General features: G+C 39.8%; 1 non-coding gene across 1 annotated transcript; it reads left to right on the plus strand.

Moving 5' to 3' along the window:
* The first annotated feature begins 9840 nt into the window (after positions 1-9840).
* Positions 9841-9913, plus strand: Trnar-ucg (transfer RNA arginine (anticodon UCG)). Its single transcript has one exon. It is a non-coding gene; the product is annotated as a tRNA-Arg (tRNA).
* Positions 9914-21103: the final 11190 nt, after the last annotated feature.

Genomic DNA, 21103 nt, shown 5'->3' on the forward strand with positions numbered 1-21103 from the left:
AAAATCCTTCTTAAATTCCTCAAGAAATTCTTCCAGAAATTTCTCGAAAAATAACGCCAGAAATTCCTACAGGAATTCCTCAAAAAAATCCTCCAAGAATTCCCATGAAATTCCTCCAGGGATTTCTCCAGAAAATCCTCTAGGAATTTCAGTCAGAATTTCTCCAGAGAATCCAAAAAGAATGTCTCCCGGAACTCTTCCAAAAATTTCTCGGGGAATCTCTACAGGAAATCTTCCACAGATTCCTCCAGTAGTTTCTCTAGGATTTTTTCCAGGATTTTTTTCAGGAATTCTTTCAGGGATTCAATAATGAATTTCTTCTGAAAATCCTCCAGATATTCCTTTAGAAATTCCTCGAGGGGTTCCTTCAGACATTTTTTAGAAATTCCTCCAATATGCAACCAGTGATTTCTTTCAGGAATCCCTCCACGGATTCCTGCAGAATATCTTAAAGGAATTTCTTCCAAAACTCTTCCAGGAATACCTCCAAGCAATCCTCTAGGAATTTCTTTAGGATTTTTTCCAAAAAATTCTTAAGGAATTTCTCCAGAGATTCATTACTGAATTTCTTCAGAAATTCCTCAGAAACTTCTTCCAGAAATTCCTCCAGGAATTCCTTCAGAAATTCCTCGAGGAGTTCTTTCAGACATTTCTCCAGGAAGCCTCATATATTTCTCCAGAAATTCTTCAAATAAATCCCCCTGGAATTCCTCCAGTAAATACTCCTAAAATTCCTCCAGAGATCCTTCCTGACATTTTTCTAGGAAAACTCCTTAATGTCTGTCTGTCAGAATTCCCCCAATATTTCCTACACGGATGCCTCCATAACATGCTAAAGGAATTTCTCACGGAATTCTTCCAGGTATTCCTCAAGAAATTTCTCCAAGGATTTTTCCATGGATTCCTTCAGGGAATTCTCAAAAAATTTCATCAGAAATTCCTTCATGGATTTCTTCAGAAATTCCACCAAAAATCCTCCAGAAATTCCACCAGAAATTCTTTCAGAAATTTGTCGAGGAAGAATTCCTGAAATTCCTCCAGCAGTTCCTCCAGGCATTCCTCCAGAAAATCCTCTAGGAATTTCTGCCTGAGTTCCCCAAGAATGTCTCCCGGAACCCTTCCAAGAATTCCTCGAGGAATTCCGCAAGGAAGTTGTCCAGGAAATCCTCCACGGAATCCTTCAGGAATTTCTTCAGGATTTTATCCAGCAATTTATTCAAGAATTCCTGCAGGAATTCATTCATAAATTTCTTCAGAAATTCCTCAAAAAATTCCACCAGTTATTCGTTCAGAATTTGCCCGAATAGTTCCTTCAGACATTACTCCAGAAATTCCTCCGAGATGCCTCCAGAGATTTCTCCCCGAAATTCATCCATGAACTCCACCAGAAAATCCTAAAGTAATTTCACCCGAAACTCTTCCAGGAATTCCGGGAGTTCCTCGAATGATTCCGTGAGAAATTCCACCAGGGAATCCTCCACGTAATCCCCTAGGAATTTCTCCAGGATTTTTTTCCTGAAATTTCTTCAGGAATTCCTCCAGGGATGCAATAATTAATTCCTCCAGATATTCCTTCAAAAATTCCTCGAGAAGTTCCTTCAGGCATTCCTCCATTAATTTTCCAGGAAGCCTCATATATTTCACCAGAAATTCCCCAAATAATTCCTCTGGTAAATACTCCAATAATTCCTCCAGAGATTCCTCCCGAAGTTTTCTTTTAGGAATGACTGTCAGAATTCCTACAATATTTCATCTAGGGATTCCTCCAAGAATTGATCCTTGCATTCCTCCAGATAATCCTAAATGAAACGGAACTCTTCCAGGAATTCCTCCTAGAATTCCTCGAAAAATTCCCCTATGGATTCCTCCAGGAAATTCTCAAGGCATTTCTTCAGGAATTCCTCCGAAATTTTTTTCAGAAATTTCTTAAGGAAGAGCGCCAGAAATTCTACCAGGAACTCCTCCATGAATTCCTCTAAAAAATCCTCTGGGAAATTTCACCAGAATTACAGGGATTTTTCCTTACATACCTCAAAGAATTCCTCAAGAACTTTTTCTAGGAGTTGCTCAAGGAGTTCCTGCAGGGATTCGTTAAAAAAAATCTTCAGAAATTCTTAAAAGAAATCCTGCAGGAATTCCTTCAGAAATTTCTCGAGGAGTTCATTCAGAAATTTCTCCGTGGAGCCTCATATATTTCTCCAGAATTTCTCCAAATAATTCCTTCAGTAAATATTCCAAAAATTTCTTTAGAATTACCTACAGGAATTCCTCCAGAATTACCTCCAGGAATTCCTCCAGAGATTCCCCATGAAATTTCTTCTAGAAAAAAACCTTTAGGAATGTCTGCCAGAATTTCTTCAATATTTCCTCCCGGGATTCTTCAAGGAATTGCTCTTCAAATTCCTCCAGAAAACCCTAAAGGAATTTCTCCCGGAACTCTTCCAGGAATTCCTCCTGGAATTTCTCGTGCAATTCTTCCATGGATTCCTCTAGGACATTCTACAGGAAATTTTCAAGGACTTCTTCAGAGATTCATTCCTTCAACGATTTATTCATAAATTTCTTCAAAAATTCATCCAAAAATACCTCCAGGAATTACTCCAGAAAATCCTCTAGGAATTTCTGTCAGAATTCCTCCAGAGAATCTTTAAGGAATGTTTCCCGGAACCCTTCCTAGAATTCCTTCAGGGATACCTCCATGGATTCCTCCAGGAATTTCTTCAGGATTTTTTCAGGAATTCCTTCAGAAATTCCTCCCTCCATGGATTCCACCAGAAATTTCTCAAGGCATTCATGAAGGAATTTTTCCAGGAAATCCCTCACGGAATCCTCCACATAATCCTTAATCAATTTCTCCTAGAACTCTTCTAGGAATTCCTCCAGGGATACTTCCATGGAATCCTCATGAAATACCTCTAGGGATTGCTGCCGAAATTCCTACAGAAAGTTCTCTAAGAATTTCTGCCAGAATTCCTCCAATATTGTCTCCAGGGATTCTTCCAGAAATTCCTCAAGAAAATCCTAAAATATTTTTTCCGGATCTCTTCCGAAAATTTCTCTAGGAATTCCTCCAGAGATTTCTTCATGGATCCCTCCGAAATTTCTTCGGAAATTCATCCATGAGTTTCTTCAGAAATTTCTCAAAAAAATCCTGAAGAAATTCCTCGAGGGCATTCCTCCAGGAAGCTTTAAATATTCGTCCAGAAATTCCTTAAAGAAGTCATCCAGGAATTTCTCTAGTTATTCCTCTAAGAATTCATAAATAAATTCCTCCAAAAAAATCTGGAGGAATTTCTCTAGAAATACCTCCTGGAATGCGGATTCCTGAAGAAAATCATCCAGGAATTTCTTAAGGAATTCCTCCAGGAATGTTTCGCAAAAAATACATCAAAGAATTCTTTCGGGAATTCCTCCACAAATTCCTCCATTCATTCCTTTGAAAGTTTCTTCAGTAATTCCATCTTGAATTTCTACAGGGATTCCTCCAGGAATTTCTGCAAGGATACCTTAAGGAATTCCTGCTCGGATTTCTCCAGAAATCCTGAAGAAATTTGTCCCGGAACTTTTCCTGGAATTCCTCGTGAATTTTTTTTTCCAGGGATTTCTACAGAATTTTTTTCAGGATTTTTTTCCGTATTTTTTTCAGGAATCTCCTGGAACAACTATAAAAATTTATCTAGTTTTTGCTCCAGAAAATTCTCTTAAAAATCCTCATGGATACCCCCAAGAATTCCTCAAGGTATTCATCCAAGAGTCCATCCACGGATTTCTCCAGAAAAAAACTTCTCCCGAAACTGTTCCAGAAATTTTTCAAAGACTTCCTTCAGGAAATCCTTCAGATTTTTTTTTCCAAGAATTACTTCATTTTTTCAGGAATTTCTCCAGAAAAATCTTTAAGGATTCTTCCAGAATTTTTTTAGGAATTCTCCAGGGATTCATCCTTGAATTCCTTCACAGATTACTTTAGGAATCCCTCCTAGGATTACAACAGGGATTTTTCCCGGATCTTTTCTGGGAATTTCTCTAGGAATTCCTTTAGGGATTTCTCCAGGAATTTCGTCGGGAATTAATCCAGGAGTCCATCCAAGAGTTTCTTCAGAAATTACTCAAAAAAATCCTTCATAAATTCCTCGATGAGTTCACCTAGACATTCCTCCGGGAAGCCTTAAATATTTGTCCAGAAATTTCTTAAAGAATTTATCCAGGAATTTCTCTAGTTATTCCACCAAAAAATTCTTCAGGAATTTATCCAGAAATACCTCCCGGAATTCAAACATGGATTCCTCCAGGAATTTCCCCAGAGATTCCTCAAGAAAATCATCCAGGAATTTCTCCTGGAATGTTTCGCAAAAAATTCCTCAAAAAATTCTTTCGGAAATTCCTCCAGGAACTCCTCCATTATTCCTGCAAAAATTCCTTCGATAATTCCTTCTTGAATACCTTCGGGAATTTCTACAGAGATTCCTCCAGGAATTTCTGCAAGGACTCCTAAATGAATTCCTGCTCGGATTTCTCCAGAAAATCCTGAAGAAATTTCTCCCGGAACTCTTCCAGGAATTGCTCGAGAAATTTCTCCAGGGATGTAGAAATGACATTTTTCAGGATTTTTTCTGAAATTTTTTAAGGAATCTCTCCAGAAATTTCTCCTGGGACAACTATAAATATTTCTCTATTAATTGCTCCAGAAAATCATCTTAAAAATTCTTCATGAATTCCTCCAAGAATTCCTCTAGGTATTCCTACAAGAAATTATCCACGGTTTTCTCCAGGAAAAAAGCTTCTCCTGGAACTGTTCCAGAAATTCTTCGAAAAATTTCATCAGGTATCCCCCCATAGATTTCGCCAAAAATTTCTCCAGGAATTCCTCCAGGGATTCATCAACGATTTTTTTAGATATTCCTCAAAAATCCCTCTAGGAATTATTTTGCTCGAGGAGTTCCTTTAATCATTCCTTCAGGAAGCTGCAAATATTTTTCCAGAAATTTTTCAAAAAATTCCTTCTGGAAATCCTCCAGAAATTCTTCCAGGAATTCCTACATTTTTTGTTGGGAATTTCTCCAGAAAAATCTCTAAGGATTCTTCCAGAAGTTTAATTCTCCGGGGATTCATCCTTGAATTGCTTTACGGATTCCTTCAGGAATTCCTCCTAGGATTACAGCAGGGATTTCTTTAGGAATTTTTCCAAAGCTTTCTCTAGGATTTTCTCTATGAATGTCTCCAGGAATTCCTCCAAGTATTCCTCCTGAAAATCCTCCAGAAATTCTTCCAATGATTCTTAAAAGCATGCCTCCAGAAATTCCTCCAAGAATTTTTTCGCGGATTCTTCCAAAAATTCCTTCAGGAATGGCTTCACTGATTCCTCCAGAAATTGCTCCACAAATTCCTCCAGAGATTTTTCCAGTTATTTCCGCAAGGATTCGTCATTGAATTCCTCGAGTAATTCTTCCACAAATTCATGTAGGAATTTTTCCAAAAAAAAAAACCTTCAGGAATTCCTCCAGCAATTCATCCTAGAATTCCTCCATGAATTATTTCATAGATTCCTTCATGGATTGCTTCTGTTACCCCTCCCTCCAGTGTTTCATCCTGTTATTCCTTCACGGATTCCTTCAGGAATTCCTCGAGGGATTACATCAGGGATTTCTCCAGAAATTTCTCATAGCTTCCTCCAGGAATTCTTCTAGAAACTCCTCCAAATGTCCCTCCAGAAACTTCCTCAGGGATTCCTGCAGAAATTCCTCCGAACATTCTTGCAGAAGTTCCTCCAGGAATTCTTACAAGGAAACCTCCAGGCATTCTCCCAAGGATTCCTTCAGGAATGCCTTCAGAGAATCCTCCAGAAATTCTTCCTGGAATGTCTCCAGGGTTCCTTCCAGGAATGCCTCCAGAGTTTACTCCAGGGGTTCGTTAATGAGCCCCTGCTGGAACTCTTCCAGAAATTTGTCCAGGAGTTTTTCGAAATATTTCTCCACAAATTCCTCCATGAAATCTTTCACGAATTCCTCTACGGATTCCCCCAGGAAATTCTTCAAGTATTCCTTTAGAAATGCCTCCAGGGAATTCCTTCAATAATTTTTCCAGCAATTCCTTTAGTAGCTCCTCCTGCAAATTCTACAGGAATTTCTCTAGACTCCTCTCCCAGTTTTTGAGAGCTACGTTCAAGAATTCTTTCAAGCACTTCTTTAGTAATGCCTTCAGGGATTCCTCCAGAAAGTCCTTCAAGGATTCCTTCTGAAATTTCTTCAGGGATTTCTCCTGGAATGCCTTCACGGATGACTACAAATATACGCCACGATTACGCATTGAAAACTTTAGTAATGCATAAAATTTAACGATGGTGCATTATTTCGCAATTAGACACATATTTGATTCAAAGATGGTGCGTGAGATGGTACCTGGATGATTCTGTGAACATCATGGTGGTACATGGAATGAATGCTGTATGTATGGTGCGTGCATTAGCTATGATTCTGTTATACTCGTCATGTTTCATATTAAGGTGCACATGCAATTCGTGCAAAGGTGCAGCAAACTTCATGTGGCACAGAAATCAACATGTTCCAGGTACGTGGATTTTTTTTTGTATGTGAAATGCCTAAACGGTGCATCAAATTCAAATGTAAACCACATCATAATGGTGCATAAGATACCTAGATGGTATAATGAATGCCAAAATGGTGCATGAAAAGCTTTGAAGAAGGCGTATGATGCTAGTGTGCTGCATTAGTTGTCGCCGTTATTCAAAGATTATCAATATGTTGCATGGTTAGGTGCACGAATTGCAAAAATGGTGCATAGAATACAAAATAAAAGTATTTTATGTGATGCTCACAACATAATGGTGCATCAGATGCCTAGATGATATCATAAACGCTGAAATGGTGCTTGAAAAGCTTGGATGGTGCATGAAATTTAACGATGGTGCATATCAGCATGATGCATTTGATTTCTAGTTGATTAAAAGATAGTGCATGAGATCAGCATAATGCGTGGATACCTAGTTCATTCTGTGGACGCTTTGAAGAAGGTACATGATGTTAGTGTGCTGTATTAGTTGTCACCGTTATTCAGCGACACTCGACATTGTGTATGGCTAGGTGTACGAATTGCAAAAATGGTGCTTGGAATTCAATGTGGTGCCGAAGTCACCATGGTTCACGTACATGGATTACAGTTTTGGAATACGAAATGCCAAAATGGTGCATGTTATTCGAATATGGTGCTGACATCACTGATTAGTTAAAAGATGGTGCGTGAGATTAGCCTAAAAATGATTCTGAGAACATCATGAGTGTGCATGAGATACTAAGAAATTGTATGTATCAGGGGTGCATTTGTTGCCACCATGATTCAGTGATTCTCAACATTGGGTGATTAGATCCAAAATGCAAGAATTGCAAAAATAATGCATAGAATTTAATGTGGTGCGGAAGTCAACATGGATCAGGTACATGGAATACAATTTGGTGTACGATATGGCAAAATGGAGCTTATGAAATTCAAATGTGAATTATATGCTTAGATGACGCGTGAGATGGTGCTTAGACATTTATGTGATCATCATGCTGGTGCATGGAATGCAAAAGAGCTACATGATGGTTGTATGGTGCATTAGTTTTACCATGATTCAGTTATACTACTCAACAAATTCCATATGTAGGTGCACGAATTGCAAAAATGGTGCAGGAAACTCAATACGGCACAGAAATCAACTTAGACCAGGAACAAAGAATGCTATTTTGCATGCGAAATGTCAAAATGGTGCATCAAATTCACTTGTGAACCACATCATAATGGTGCATAAGATGCCAAGATGATATAGTGAATGCCAAAATGGTGGTTGGAAAGCTTTGAAGGAGGTGCATGATGCTAGATGATGCATTATTTAGTTGTCACCGTTTTTTAAAGCTTATCAATATTGTTAGGTGCACGAATTGCAAAAATGGTGCATGGCATACAAAAAAATGTATTTTATGTGATGCTCACGGCATTACGGTGCTTTAGATGCCTAGATGATATGATAAACGCTGAAATGGTGCTTGAAGAGATGTGATGGTGCATGAAGTTTCATGATGGTGCATATCAGTATGAGGTATTAGATACTTAATTGATAAAAACACATGTCATGCGATCATTATAATACGTGGATACCTAGATCATTCTGTGGACATCATGATGGTGTATTGAAAGCTTTGAAGAAGGTGCATGATATTAGTGTGCTGTAATAGTCGTCACTGTTATTCAGTGATACTCGTTATTTTATATGGCTAGGTGCACGAATTGCAAAAATGGTGCTTAGAATTCAATGTGGTGCCAAAGTCACCATGGTTCACGTACATGGAATACAGTTTTGGAATACGAAATGCCAAAATGGTGCATGTTATCTGAATATGGTGCTGACATCACTGATTAGTTAGAAGATGGTGCGCTAAATGGTGCGTGAGTTTAGCCTAGATGATTCTGAGAACATCATGGTTGTGCATGAGATACTAAGAAATTGTATGTGTCAATGGTGCACCATGGCTCAGTGATTCTGAACATTGCGTGCAGGCTTGTAAACATTCGACACTTTTCACTACCTTCGTTTCGTTGCCGCGGTCGGGTGTCAGCTTGCTTTGTTTCATTCGAGCGCGACCGCTACCTCTTACACACAACACGAGCGGCAGAACGAAGATCAATAAACAAAAAAGTGGATCAAATCATCGTCGTCTGACACGATGACATTTGTCTAATTCCAGCTTTTTGCAAGATTTCAGCCAATTTTGATTAAGATTAGTATAATATTACTTTATTCATGTGTGATAAATCGATTACGACACATACATTTATCCAAAACAGCTCTATTTATGGGAAAGACAGAAATAGCAAAAACCGAACCTTTCCTCGAAGACGCAATCGTGGTCAAGCGCATTCATTCGACATTTTTGTTCCGTACAGTAGTTTGATCGCTTGTGTTGCGAATGTTGGAGACAAAGGCAGCCGAATATCGACGAAATGGTGTCAAAGACTGTGATCGCTAACAAGACTGATTGCGTGGTAAGATCCAAGGTGCAAGAATTGCAAAAATGGTGCATATATTTTTTTATAGAAGGGGGGGCAAGTGCCCCCCCTTGCCCCCCCCTGTGCACGCTAGTGGTCTATAATATAGCGTATCAAAATCTCATTCGATAACATTAAGAACGTTTTGCTTAAAAAAATTTCTATAAAGAATTAGAAGCATTTGAAAATGCAGCTCCTATCCTTTCCCATGTTAAAAAAAATTGTTTTCACGCACAGCGCAATTCTCTCAGAGAGCCTCCGTCAAGGCGAATTGCCCGCGTATCATCAGCTGTTTGTTTTGATTCGCAGTTTCGCCAACCGCCTCTCTCTCTCTGTATCGCTTCCCCTTTCATCAACTGCTTTGTTGATGGTTATTATGGGCAAAATTCCATACTAATTATGGCTTCACGACGACTGAGTAGCATTTCTTCTGCGGTGTGGATCGACAACGTGTTGTATACAAAACCGTTGATTTTTTTATTGTTATTCACCGGTCCGTTTTCTTCGCTTCCCTTTTTCGGTATCAACGTACAAAGGAGTTGTTATTGACCGTACCACTACACATATTGGTCAAACATTCGCTCAAACATACCTACTCAACTCACCGCACCGGCATAGCTAAACCTGTTTGTTCCGTTTTCGGTTATCATCATCCGCACAGCACAGCTGCTGACAGACACACGTACGTACGTACGTACGAACGTTCCGTCCGGTACGATTTACCTACCCTTCGATTGAAATATCTGCACGGGTAAGGCTAAATATAGCCGGTTGGCATTTCGGAGACCGGATTTCATCGGCGGCCGTGTGGCCTAATGGAGAAGGCGTCGGACTTCGGATCCGAAGATTGCAGGTTCGAGTCCTGTCACGGTCGGTTGGATCTTTTTTTTTTTGTAACATTCGGAGAATGTATTGGAGGTATTTTTATTAGAGTTCGTTTGATTTAGCCCAGTATTTTCCAAACTATGCATCACGGCGCGGCGTCATGGTGCGCCGTGGGTCTTTTAGATTAATACCAAACTTTTAAATTTAATGAGTTCTGCGGCACCAAGATTATAACATTTATTATTCGGTCTTTCTGTGTTTCATCTATGTTTTCACATTTACCTATAGCTTGTGATACACAGTAAATATTTGATGAATTTTTTAATGCTCTTCCCATAAACATTTCTGTCAATCTCCGGTTCTTCGTGCTGCCTCAAACGAGACGACATAAGGTATTGGTTCCCTTATTAAGCATGTGGCTTTGTAGGTTTTGTATCTGTAAACTCCACGGATTATTACGCCGATCGTGTATTATTCTTGTTTTTTTTTTTAAGTATTACACTGTACTATCTCTGATCATATCATTACTCAAACCCATCAACCGATTATCACCTTCTTCAAAAAATTCTTCTAGTTTTAGCTCTGGATATTACTTCACGCATTGCTATTTGGATTCATCCACGGGATTTCCTTCGAGGAGTTCCTCTATGGTATCCTTTTGAGGCTTCTTCAAAAGATCTTCAAGAAATTCCTCAAGGAATCCTTCAGGGAAAAACCTTTTGGGTTTCTTTATGATTCGAGTTCACTCCAGGCTTCCAGGAGTTTATTCAATATTTTCTGTAGGTATTCCTTCAGAGATTCCATCAGTAATTTCGGCAAGATTATTTTTCCAAGGACTCATGCAGATGCTCCTCCAGTAGTTTCTCCTGTATTTTTTTTTCATAAATTTTCAAGAAATATCTTTAGAGCACCAGAATTTTTTTAAAAGTTTTCCTATGAAATGACTAATAGACTCTTCCAAAAGTTTCTCCAGGAGTTCCTTCAAGATTCTAGCAGTGATTTGTTTCAAAGGCTTTCCATGAGTTCATGCAGGTGCTCCTAAAATTGTTCCTTCAGGTGTTTCTCCTGAATATCCTTCTAGGCTTTTTACAGTAATATCTCCAGCAATTCTACTTACCAGTAATTCTATCAAAGCTTCTGCCTAGATTTTTTATGGAGAATGCCTTGATTTTTTATGCAGGAAGCTTTGAAAAATCTAGTAACAGTTCCTACTGAATTTTCGTTTGAGATATCTTCAAGATTTTTTTCAGAATTTCTTTTTACTACGGTCTTTACAAGGATGCCCTGGCTAAGTTCGCAGGGGTTGACGGTATTAAAGTGAAGGAGTTTCATTTTGATTATTGTAATGTAGTGTTCTTTAGTGAAACATATCACCTTTTTAACACTTTAATGCGCCTCCAACGGTTCATCACGAACCGGCTGCTGCAGATGGAGTATGGCTGATCATATGCATCAGACATGCTCGATACACAGGAGGAACCGCCGGGGCTCAGTAGAGTCTATTCCCAAGCAATAGTTCCAAGTCGGTTGGATTTGAGAAGGTTTTGATGATCGTTACAAATCCTAATAAAAGTATTATAGGATTTGTGACAGGTTTTGGAACCTTTTACAGCCATCTGACTTCAAAATGTAGTTTGGGCTCTATTTCCCACGTTTCTCGGTTGATTTTTATTACATAGTAATTTATTAATGTCATAGTCGCTTTTTCGAATTTTTACAATGTTAGTTGGTCATATTTTCTTTAAATAAAGCAATAAAAATCGACCGAAGAATCAATAGTGGGAAGGAGATTTGCAGCACTTAATTGTGCTGATAGATTCGAAGCTAACATGCGAACACTTAAACGCATTGTTGACGTCAATGCGTTCGACGTGACATTTTGGAAAAAAAACTGACTTCTTTTTATTAACTGAACAACGTTACTTGTGTATGACTAGGTTGACATTTCTAGGCTACGCTTAAAAAAATGACATGGTTTATGTAGGGCCGATAGGACAATTGGACAAATTTGAATATTTTTCATAGTATTTGTAGGAGGATGAATACATAATAGTTGACATGCAATCTTTACTATTTTAAAATTTTATTTAAATCAACTGGCCAATTTGGCGTATTTTTGTTTATCTCTTAGATGGTATTATGACACCAACAGAAATATATATATCAGAAGTTCAGTTAGGGGATTCTGGGGTAATACGCACCACTTAAGGAAGATGCGTTCAAATGCATATGAAAAGGCAATAATTTATTGGTTTAATGCATGCATTCATTGCATATACTTTCATTCTAAGAAAAACCAAACAAAATTTCAGCCTTAATACAGTTCAGCTCTTGAAAATAACGTTTTTTTGTAAAGACTAACATTACGGCTTCGTATGTTTATGCGGGGCAGTATGCACCCTTGCTCGAGGTAAAATGCACTACAACAATGGGGCAGGATGCACTCAAACAAAGGGGCAAGACGCACCACAACATTGAGACAAGATGCACCGTCGAGTTTAGAAATCTTTTTACTTCTTAGACAAAATGCATGTTTTAGGTTTAAGATTTAAGGTTTAAGGTTTTAAGACAAACAATAGCTCAATTTAGTTTGTGATTACTTTTAGATCACTCATAGATATTATTACAGCTTGTTTTATATAGGTGCGTTTTGCCCCAACCAATGGAGTGCATATTGCCCCAATCAATAGCAAAAAATAATATAGTTTAAAACATATAATTTACGTAGATTACTGTTTAAGTCATTTTTCCTCTGCTTAGCATTGCCTTCAATGAACTGAATAAACACAACAAACAGCATTAGATGCTTGGTCGGTTTTCACCATCAAATCATTCGACAAACGATCGGGAAAATTACATCAGAATCGTGCTTTTCAATTTTATTCATTTTTCTCACTAATTACGTAACGCAGATATGTAAAATTTTCCAAATGCTCATTTATTAAGACGTTCTATTAGACTGATAAGGTTTCAAAGCTCTAAAACCGATAATCCCTGAAAAACAAAGGGGGTGCGTTTTGCCTCGACAGTGCGTATTACCCCAGATGCCCCTACATGTTACATGGATCGACTATAGTTTAACATACAGGGTTCGATTAATTCGATGAAAAAAATACGACAACTGACTTAACGAGAAGAAAAACATATTGAACCATACCACAAAATCAAACAAGAAGACAAACACAAACCGTGTGACCATAACACTATATAGGCAAATCCTGACTGACTGACCAATTAAAAACTTTCCAACCTTCTACCGTAACTTTCTGAGTCAGTAGGCAACAGTGTCTTAATGGATATCATTTTCCGCGTACGGCTGGCAAACTGCTTCTGAAAGATTACGTTTTCTTTTCTATCTTCGGGTCTAGTGTAGAGATTTCAACTCTATTCAGAGTGCAGCTAAAAACCTAGCAAAAAAAAAAAAAAACTACGGTCTTTACAAGGATGTCATTAAGTGGATCGAACTGCAATTATTTCAGGAAATTCTTTGGGTTTTTATTATAGGTTTCCAAAAGGTATTCATAGGAAAAAGTCAATAAATTTCTGGAGAAACTTTTGAGTGAATTTCTGGAGAAAATTCATCTAGGAATACTATTAACCCCCGATGAAATTTCAGGAAAAAATCTCGAGTAAATTTCTAAAGGAATACCTGCAGGAATGCCTGAAGCCATTCCTGACGATATCCCTGAGAGAAATTCTGGTGAAATTCATTAAGGAACCCCAGGTAGAATTCATGCAGGAATTTTTTAGGGTCCGTCTGAAATTGTTGTAGAAATCCTTTCTAAAGGAATACCTGTAGAAATGTCTGAAGTCATTTCTTACGATATCCCTGGGAGAAATTCCTTAAGCAACCCCAGGTAGAATTAATGCAGGAATTTTTTAGGGTCCGTCTGAAATTGTTGTAGAAATCCTTGAAGGAATTTCTGAAATATTTCAGGTACAATTGTATAATTATAATCCCAGGAAGATATTCCTGAAGGTATCGCTGGGAGAACTCCAGTAAATAAATAATGAAGGAAACCCTGGGGGAATCTTTGAAGTTGTTCCGGTGGTATTCCAAGAAGCATCCCTGGCGAAACTCCAAAAAGAAACCCTGGGAGAATTTCTGATTAAAACCGTTAAGGGGTATTTCTAGAAGAATCCTGGAGGCATCTCTGTGGAAATTCCTGGAGAAGTTCGTAGAGGAATATATGGGGGCATTCTTGGGGAAAATCCTGGAAGAATCCTTGGGGAAATCATGGAAGAATTCCTGCAACGAATTCAGGTGAAATTTCCTGAAAGAGTACCTGTAGAAATTTCGGAAATTTCCGTAGAAATTCCTAGAGAAGTTCATGAAAAAAATATTGAAGAAATGTATCTGGGAAATCCTGCGAAAATAACGAAATGAATTTCTGAAAAAAAAACTTGAACTTATGCTAGGAATTTCTGCATAGGGGTTCCTTCCAAGGGTTTCTACGGGATTTTTCCAGGTTCTTCAAAGGACTCCTGCAATAATTAATCCATGAGGTAATTTTTAGAAGATTCCCTGAGGGAATTGATTGAGTAAATACTGAGAAAATTTCTGGAAGATTACCTCAGGGATATTTTGAGGATTTTCAAAGCAATTTCTAAAAGAATTCCGTGAGGATTCTTTGGTGAAATTTCTTGAAGATTCTTTGAGAAAATTTCTTGATGAATCTCTAAGCAAATTCCTTGGGCATTCCTGAGTGAATTCGTTGCGAATTCTCTGAGTTAATTACTCCAGGACTCCCGGAGGAAATTTCGTAAGGATTCTGTGAGAGAATTCCTTGAGTATTCTCTAAGAAAATTGCTTAGGTATTTCCTGAGGAAATTTATTGAGAAATGTCTCAGGAAATTATTTATGGCTTCTCTGAGGATATTCTTTGAGTAATTCCTGAGAAAATTCCTGGAATAATTTCTGAGGGAATTCCTTCAGTAATACTGGCGGAATTCAGCGTGTGTTTGCTTTTGCGACTCACGAAATTATCCCAGTTGCCCCAGAGCCAGGTAAATGGTTAAAATGATCATTCCCACAACGTTTTCAATATCAATTATGCGACCTTCTTGCCGTCCGGTGAACTTCAGCGCGTCTGCTCGAAAATTTTACGCACTGGTCGTGACCCCAACGGAATCCGGAGTAACTCCAGAACTGAAATTGAGACAAATCTGGAGCAAATGCCATTAACTATTATTGCTATAGAGAAATTGTTTGAAAAATTACTTCATCACAGCTGTTTTTAGATTCGAAAATTCTAAAAAAAAGGGTATTTAAGCCCATAGTGGACCCTTAACCCGCTGCGATTATTCTTCAGTTTCCTGCTATTTCTTTTCGCTCCTGAGACGTTGCCTTTCAGGCAAGCCTTTAATTTCATCGCTTCCGATGCTTATCGATGAGCTATTCGCGAAGCATCGGAAACTTTATTGGTATGGTGTCGGTAAATGCGAATGTTGCATTCCATTCAACTAGGGTGACCATATGGTATCCTAAAGGAGGGTATGTCAAATTGAAAGGAATCTCCACGAGATTTCGAAAGGAATCTCCACGAGATTACGTAGATTGCAGGAGTAATCTCTATGAAACTCCTAGGATGGGCAGAGGGTATCTCCACCAGATTCTAGTAAAAATCTTCACTTTTTATAAAATGTAGCAAATATTCTCAAAATTGATTGCTAGTTCCTTTACTGTTTAGCTGTAATGGGTACAATTTTGGGCTTGATCGGTTAACTCAACTCGAAGTTACAAGTTGAAGTGCACTTCTAGTTATTTTTTTCTTGTTTGACTCCCGTTTTTTAAACTGCTTTGTCTCAGAGTTAAGTGAACCGAATTGAATGAAATATTATATTTTTATGTCTATGAAAAACACTAAAATATGTTTGAAGGGAAAAAGCTACCGTATTTATGTGACTAGAACCGCCTAGTGGTATAATTCTACATCAAACGACCCATCAACTGTAACCCTTTTGACCTACCTAACAACTTTGCCGAAGAAACCAACTCTCTAAGTCATGGTTTCCCAAACTGTGGGTCGCGACCCCCCAGGGGGGTCTTTATTCAGGGGATCGCGAAGGACAGTGAAATATGTTACTGTAACAGACAACAAATGAGGGAATTTCTATGGGGGGTTGCGAAAACTACGTCTGCTGGCAAAAGGGGGTCGCGTGACCTGGAAGTTTGGGAACCTATGCTCTAAGTAATCAGGACCCTGAGATATACAAATTATAGTGGCAAAACCATGAAAGGAACTGTAAACCCTTGAATTCCAAAATACTTTGCCAAAGAAACCGTCTTTCTAAACACTTTCATATTCCTGGTACACTTAGAGCACAAAAGAGTCATATCTAAAGATAAAACTGATGTAGATCTAGTTGTAGTAGTTCTATACCAACAACAAAGACGTAAAGCTGTAGTAACAATCAATACAAAGTATTTTTCAGAAGACTGCAGCTCTAAAAGATGCATATCAAAAGCTCTAGAGTAATATAAAACTGATCTAGATCACTTTAAACAGATCAAGATCAGAGCCGAAGACGTAAGAATGTAGTACCTATTAATTCGAAGCACTTTAGCAAAAGCTACCTTATAACAAGATACATATCTAGAGCTCTGGTGAGGTATAACGAAAAAAAACTGCTCTAGATCAGTCACAGCAGATCTCTCTAATCGAAGATGTAAAATATAGCAGCTATTAACCTAAAGTACTTTGTCTAAGACTGCAACCCTCTAGGATGTACGTTCTAGTGTTCTGGAGAGACATACAAAATGAAAAAAATGTCAAGAGCAGGTTCAACCAATATAGATCAAAATCGAAGGCTTGTAAATGTGGTTCCAATAAATCCAAAACACTCCTTCAAAAACTCCAACCCTTCTGAATGCACATCTAGAACACTACATTATCGTGTCAAAAGATACAACTGATCTAGATCAGTTAAACTAGATCTAGAGCAAAACCGAAGACGTAAAAATGTAGTCCCAGCCAATCCAAAACACTTTGCCGAAGACTCCAACCCTCTAGGATCCATATCGAGAACACTAGATCATCATATTGAAATATAAAATTTATCTTGATAAGTTTCAGCAGATCAAAACCGAAGACATAAAAGTGTAGCACCAATCATTCTTGACAACTTTGCCGAAGCCTCTAACCCTCTAGATTGCTTGGCAAGAGCATTGGAGCGCTTGTTCGTAGAGAGCCGCAATTGATCGTAGCTAGGGATGTTCAAGATAGTTGCGAACATTTTGTATTACCTCTGCACAATGCCTTATTAGCAAAAAAACACGTTTTGCAGTCATTTTAAGTTGTCTCGACGTTCATTACTTACGCTTTTCTGGAGGAAATTGAAAATCGGTTCACAGGCGGATAAGAACGAACTGCTCAAAGTAAAAGTTCCCATTTTTTCTGATCACGGTATTTCGCGTAAAGTTTTTTATCACGGTATTTGGAGTGTTAAAAAAGACCTAGGAGATTTCTTGAATTAAAATGAACTACAACTATTGTAATAGTTGTAATAATGCATTTTGGAAAAATAAAACTTTGAACACCTTTAAAATTTCTTAAAACAATTTCCAAAAAAAATGGTGGATTGTTTATCGCTAGTATTCGATAGTGTTGCGTCTCGCACCAAGAGCGAACGGCGCAAACGTTATCGGCTGTTCAACCACGTCCCAGCAGCGTGTGAATTGTTTCATTGAAACACGCTGCGCATTGTACGGTTCATCTCATCGTCAGCCCGACGACACGGTAGGCACCGTGCATGCTGTATCCAGCGCACGGCGGCGCGCGCGGCTATAGATTTAATTGTGTTCTATTTGTTCGTCTCCGTACTGTGTCGCCTATAAAAGGCGACAGCGATTTGTATATAGGCTATAAGTTTTACTCTCCCCATCGAGCAGACACGCCGTCTGTCTCGATGGCAAATATATAGTTGAAATCCAAAGTTGTTCTTCGTCGCCGCCTGGAGTCCCCCCCCCCCCCCTCCATCCACACAACAAGGTCCACCCCAGACGAAACATGGTGCCGTGACCAGGATTGGCCGCCAGGGGCGACCGCGAACCGACCATTCCCAGGACTGATCGCAAGGGAGCGATCGCGGACAACCACATTCCTATTCCAACGGGACTCAGAAGACAGCGATGAAGACAACGGACCTTTGAATCCATCTCCGGACCGGCGTGCTCAGTCATACTGGAGCAATCAAATTCCAACCAGTGTGGCAACTGAAAACGTGTAATATCCTTCCAAGCCGGCGTACTTTCTCCAATTGGTGTGTCCAAATTCCAGACCGGCGTGTCTAAAGCAATCAACTATCCACCCTCCGGACCGGCGTGTCCACAATCGGAATAGTGGCATCTACTCCGACGGCCCATCCATCCTCCAAACGACCGAATCATCCTGGCATTCCTTCCACCGGCGCGTGGAACTTCCGAAGGCAGTCCTTCATCTCCGATTCGGTCATCGGCAGCGTCTGCTGGCAATCGGGAATTCCGGCCTTCCACTCGGCGTAGTCAGTCCAACGCAGCAGGAATCTCCCATCGACCAGCATCATCAACCAACCATTCCATCCAAAATCAGTCGTCGACACACCACCGGTCGACTTGCAGGGGCATCGACGACAACGATCCTACCTACGGCGAGCTGCGCAGGTACTGAGCAGTAGCAAAAATTTAAAACGAAAATTAATTTCGTTTTGAGGCGCCGGGATGTTGCGTCTCGCACCAAGTGCGAACGGCGCAAACGTTATCGGCTGATCAACCACGTCCCAGCAGCGTGTGAATTGTTTCATTGTTGCATGCTGTATCCAGCGCAATGCGGCGCGCGCGGCTATAGATTTAATTGTGTTCTATTTGTTCGTCTCCGTACTGTGTCGCCTATAAAAGGCGACAGTGAATTGTATGTAAGGTATAAGTTTCTCGTTTACCGATCGAGCAGACACGCCGTCTGACTCGATCGCAATAAATCGGTTAGAAGTTTGAATTCGTGTGTTCTTCATCACCTGGAGTCCCCCCCCCCTCTCCAATCCACACAACAAGGTCCACCCCAGACGAAACATGGTGCCGTGACCAGGATTGATCGCCTCGGAGCGATCTCGAACCGACAACCCCAGGACCCAGGAAGAAGACGATGAAGACAACGGACTATCCATCCATCCTCCGGACAGGCATGTCCAACCGAGCCGGCGAGCTCATCCACGTAAACCCCGGACCGGCGTGTCCATTCCACGGATCGGAGAACCCATCAACCAACCATTCCATCGAAAATCAGTCATCGACACACCACCGGTCGACTTGCAGGGGCATCGACGACAACGATCCATCCTACCTACGGCGAGATGCGCAGGTACTGAGCAGTAGCAAAAATTGAAAACGAAAATGATAATTTCGTTTTGAGGCGCCGGGATGTTGCGTCTCGCACCAAGAGCGAACGGCGCAAACGTTATCGGCTGTTCAACCACGTCCCAGCAGCGTGTGAATTGTTTCATTGAAACACGCTGCGCATTGTACGGTTCATCTCATCGTCAGCCCGACGACACGGTAGGCACCGTGCATGCTGTATCCAGCGCACGGCGGCGCGCGCGGCTATAGATTTAATTGTGTTCTATTTGTTCGTCTCCGTACTGTGTCGCCTATAAAAGGCGACAGCGATTTGTATATAGGCTATAAGTTTTACTCTCCCCATCGAGCAGACACGCCGTCTGTCTCGATGGCAAATATATAGTTGAAATCCAAAGTTGTTCTTCGTCGCCGCCTGGAGTCCCCCCCCCCTCCATCCACACAACAAGGTCCACCCCAGACGAAACAGATAGTTTTTAGACAAATTTCCAGAAGGAAAATTTTACTTGATGATGTTTTGCAAGCAGTGGCGTCTCGTAACCTCACTTTTTACCTGTTCAACGACCCTAAAACTTGCATTTGCGGAAAATTCGGGACCAGAATCAAATTGAAAATTTACGAAAACGACTATTCTCGTCATTTTCTGCAAATTACAAGCCAACTTGTTGAGAAAATTTATGAACTTATATTCGTTGAACAGGTAGATTTGAGGTTAGGTAATCGCCACTGTTTGCAAGGATCACTGAAAGTGGATCTTTGCAACCAAATCGTACTATAATTCTCAGTGTTCTGGAAAGGGAAACAAAAAAAGTAGATGTACCAACCGAATTACTCGGATACCACATAAGCTTCAGTTGATGAAAGCATCTCTAGTTTGCGTGATATTTTTTGTTAGATTCCTCATAAAAATTTTGGCTTGCAGATAAAATTCGCGATAACGTTGATTACTAACAACATTTTTGATAGAATTTCTGATTAACCTATGAGTATTTTTTTTATTTATACGATTTCTCGTAATCTTACTTGACTGGTTCTTTAGTTTACAAACTTGCGGATACAATTCATGCTACAAACTGCAAAAGTATGCCATAATATGATAAATATTTGGTTTCATGGAGTGGACGATCTCTCACCGGCTATGATCGCCTATTCCCCAATTATGATTCGCTTGATTGCCGCACATATTACCCCAACACATTCATTACCAATCCCTGCAATTCATTATATCGAAATGGAATAAACATATCATTTCATGACTGACTGACTGACTGGCTGACTAGTCAAGTGTCGGCTTGATCTTCACACTTGTTCGTCTACACACGCAATAAAAAAGCTCTTATGAACACTTTGCGAACGGCGGTCGGCAGCGTCTCGGCGGGATCATCAAGTGGGCGTTGCAACTCGACCGTACATGTATGGACTAAAGACACTATATGCAAAGACACGAAATGTTCCAATTGGAATTCCAAATTTGCTGTCAATGTCATTCCAATCGAGCAGGAGACCTGTCAAACTCGCTTTAAAAGCATTGCTCGACAGCATCATCGTCATGACGCGACATTCATCATCAATAGCAACAATCATCAGATTTCGTGTCTTTAGCATACAGTGTCTTTAGTATGGACCTGGACGGACTGCGCGACTCCAAGCGCTACATTGAGTGCTATTTGATGAGAGTGTTGTTCGTACCAGCTCGTTGAAAGTTGCGCACACTCGCGCATTTATTTATTATCTTAATCAGCAACGAATTTAAATGCGCGACTGCCGTCGGACAGGGGATACTCACGTGAATTGAATAGTTTTGATCATCAGCCGATCGATCAGATCAGGTGATTCCATTTTCTTTTGTGTGCTTTTTTTATGGGGATCCGTGATAATTCGGAGTGACAGGCGCGACAAAAAGAGAATTCC

This window comes from Aedes albopictus, chromosome 1 (genome assembly GCF_035046485.1).
Source record: "Aedes albopictus strain Foshan chromosome 1, AalbF5, whole genome shotgun sequence".
Lineage (NCBI taxonomy): Eukaryota > Metazoa > Arthropoda > Insecta > Diptera > Culicidae > Aedes > Aedes albopictus.